Source organism: Eumetopias jubatus, unplaced genomic scaffold (assembly GCF_037043125.1).
Source record: "Eumetopias jubatus isolate StellerSeaLion01/CBP00866 unplaced genomic scaffold, mEumJub1_p1.0 scaffold_4, whole genome shotgun sequence".
In the NCBI taxonomy this organism is placed as follows: Eukaryota; Metazoa; Chordata; class Mammalia; order Carnivora; family Otariidae; genus Eumetopias; species Eumetopias jubatus.
Genome location: NW_028274810.1, coordinates 12720798 through 12724520, shown reverse-complemented (window position 1 = coordinate 12724520; position 3723 = coordinate 12720798).

Below are 3723 nucleotides of genomic sequence, written 5' to 3'. Positions count from 1 at the left end.
TGAGCAACAAGGACCCATTCAACCAACTGCATAGTGCCTCAGCTGAAAAAACAGACCAGGGGAAGTGTGTAATTGGCTTTCATCAGATCGAAATCGTAGGGCAGCTCAGCCGAGCCAAAGCTCTGTGGCTTTAGCACAGAAATTACTTTTTGCTTAATGTCAGGCCATGTATAGGGAAGAAGGGGGAATACAGGGGAAAGAGAAAGAGGACCAGCCTTCTGGTCAGTTTCAACCCTGCTGGCAAGGCTACTCAGCCCAGGAGGGAGGGAGGGCTCAAAACGTTGCAGAAAGAAGGCACCTGGGACCGAGGAGGAACCGGAAGAGAGACAGAAGGGGGTGAGGTTGGAAGAGAGGGAAAGAGTTAACCTTTAATGAACTAAGTCAATTTACAAAATAATAAAATAAAAATAAAAAAAAATAAGTGGCTAACCGAAATCTTTTCCCATCTGTTTGCCTCTGTGAAATTTATATTTGGAAATAACAAACATAACATCAACCAGTTTATCAACTCATCATCTGGTATCTGTCCCTTCATAATAATTTAATAATTGCAGAGATTAAAATGAAAAGGGAAATTTGAGGCTCAAAGGGACATGGAGTATTCTTCCAGAGACCTATGAGTAATCTTTTGTTTGGGAATGAGGGGGTGAGTTAAAAATGACCCCAATCCTTGGGAACTTGCCCGGGTGATTTGGGAACTTTGTGGCTTATCTCATTTACCTCCATGAATTTTTTATCTGGGCTAGACCGCTTGCCATCTGCATTTCTCTTTTGCCCCTCTATGCGCTTTACATCCATCATCGCAGCCCACCTACTTCAGGGGAGCTTGTGGCTACGATGCTCCACAGAGAATGAGGGAGACAGGACTCAGGGTCCTCCGGACGCTCTCCCCATGGCCCCTAACAGAATACTGTAGTGCAATTCCCAGGATGCTGCCCTGTGACACCTTTGCCCAGGAATCCATGGACTTTGGCCCTGGCTTTTTTGCTGCCATCTTATCTCCAGTTTGCAGATCCAGAAAACCACATGGCTTTTGTTTCCTGGTCCTGGGGGAGGGCCACCAAGCAGCCCCAGTAATGGAAAGAACAGTGAGTCACAGAGGTCTGGGCTCCGTCCCACTCCGTCCACCTGCCGGCTCCATGAGGCGGTGGTGCAGGGGAAACTGTGGGATTGGGGTCGGGAGGACCTCGCTCTTTGACCTCAGTCAAGCTTCTCAGCTATCCCCCTTCTTACACTCCCTAAATCTCAGTGACCTCCTGAGTAAAGTGGAGATTACAGTAACTATTTTATATTTTTTAAGATTTTATTTATTTGACAGAGAACACAACGAGAGAGGGAACACAAGCAGGGGGAGTGGGAAAGAGAGAAGCAGACTTCCCACAGAGCAGGGAGCCCGATGCGGGGCTCAATCCAGGACCCTGGGACCATGACCTGGGCCGAAGGCAGAAGCTTAACAACCAAGCCACCCAGGCGCCCTACAGTAACTGTTTTACAGGTTTGTGGTGAGAATTAAAAGAAATAATGTGCCTGCTGTGAAGTAGGCACTGAACAATTTGACTGATGTTGTTAGCACTACTGTTTTAACCTCTCTGCACTTGCTTTCTTATCTGAAAAACTAGACATAAGAGTAATCACCTCTTAGGCTGATCACAAGGATTATATATCTAAAGGATTGTATGTGTGGAGATCACAAGGATTATATATGTAGAGATTACAAGGATTACACAGGTAATATAGGTAAAGCACCTTGGCACAGTGCCTGATACCAGGGAGGCACTCAAGGTTACATTTCTTTCCCTTTCCTTCCCAACCTTCCCCTACCCAATCCAGGATAAGAGGGTTGCTGCTCCCTCATGGCCAAGCTGGCTCCAATATTTAGCTAGAAGCCAGAGAATCCGTCCCTGAAGGTGGTCCTTGGAGCCCCTTACCTGTTGCGCGCTCAGCCTACATCCCTAAAAGGAAAAACCGCCAGGCGAGAAGCCTTCCTGGAGCGCTGGGGAACGGCCCGGAGGAAAGCGGACAGCTGCAGGACGCACCGCTGGACACTAGGGGGAGCAATAAGCTCGGGAACACAGTGAGGGCCACACCCCCAAATGTCTCCGCTCCGGTGTATACCAGTCGCCCAGTCGGGCCGATCCAAGCAGGAAGAGAACGCTTAAGGATTACTCGGAAAGGCCTTTGTGGAGATAAATGATAGGAGAAAATGCAGGGACCCGTGGAGAGCGCACACCTTACCTTCGGCTTCGGCTTGGTACCGGCCTAGAGAGCTTTCCTCGGCTTCTAAACTTCTACCTCTGGGTCCCCTGGTGGAGGAGCCCCCTGGGGGTCGAGGAAAACCCGAGGTAGGGAAGACTGGCCACTTTTCCCAGTCACTCCAACTTCTACGTCTAGCCCCCAAGCACCTCAGCAAGTCCCAGTCGCTCACAGCTAGGAGTCTTATAGAGCCCCAGATGTTCAACCCTCAGATGTTAGCTGAAGGGCTGGTGAGGAGAGGAGAGGAGAATGAGCTGGAGCAAGATCTCCCAGGCAGTTTATAATAATCCCTCATAGAGTTTACCAAATACGTTCTCGTCCATCATCTGTCTTGGATAGTCACAACGACCTGGTGTTGTGGGCAGGAACTATTACTCCATTTTACAAATGGGGAAACTGAGGTTCAGGTAAGTGCCCATAACTCTCCTCTTCCCTACTAAATTTCCATGGCCACACACCACCCCCTCCTCTCTTGCTTTCCCTTGTTTTAAAATAGGTTCGAACTATACTCATAACCCCAGGAAGATTGCTACACAGCTCCAGGTATTCCATAAATCAAATTTTAAAATATTTGTGGCATTCCCCACATTCCTAACCCATCCAGCATGATGGAGAGATGATAGAGCATAGTAATTATGCATGTACACTTTGGGATCCGATCTGAGTAAATATTCGTTGTTCATCCCTTATGAATTCCATGACCATGAACTTCTCTGTGCCTCAGCTTCCTCATCTGTAAAAGGGGAATATTCACACCTATCTCCTGGAATTCTTTTATAGGTTAAATTAGATGAACTGTAAGGCAATTTCACAGTGTCTGGCATGCAGTAAAGGCTTGAGAAATGTTTCTGGTATATATAATTTATCATATAGTCATAGAACTGAAATGATCTTTAAGAATCAGTTCCTTAGTTTCATGCTATTTACCAACGAACTTAAATGGAGTTAAGTGGGGAATGTTTGCGTGCTGGTTTGAATGGTTTTCCCTCCTTCCCAAAATTCATGTCCACCTGGAACCTCAGAATGTGAACTTGTTTGGACATAAAGGCCTTTGCAGATGTAATGAGTTAAGACAAGGTCATACTAGACTAGGGTGAGCTCTAAATCCAATATGACTGTTATCCTTATATATCCTTATAAGAAGAGAAGAGGATGGGGGCGCCTGGGTGGCTCAGTCGTTAAGCGTCTGCCTTTGGCTCAGGTCATGATCCCAGGGTCCTGGGATCGAGCCCTGCATCAAGCCCTGCATCGAGCCCTGCATCGAGCCCTGCATCGAGCCCTGCATCGGGCTCCCTGCTCGGCAGGAAGCCTGCTTCTCCCTCTCCCACTCCCCCTGCTTGTGTTCGCTCTCTTGCTGTGTCTCTCTCTGTCAAATAAATAAATAAATAATCTTTAAAAAAAAGAAGAAGAAGAAGAAGAGAAGAGGATGTATGGAGACAAAAGACACCCAGGGAAGAAGGCCATGTGAAC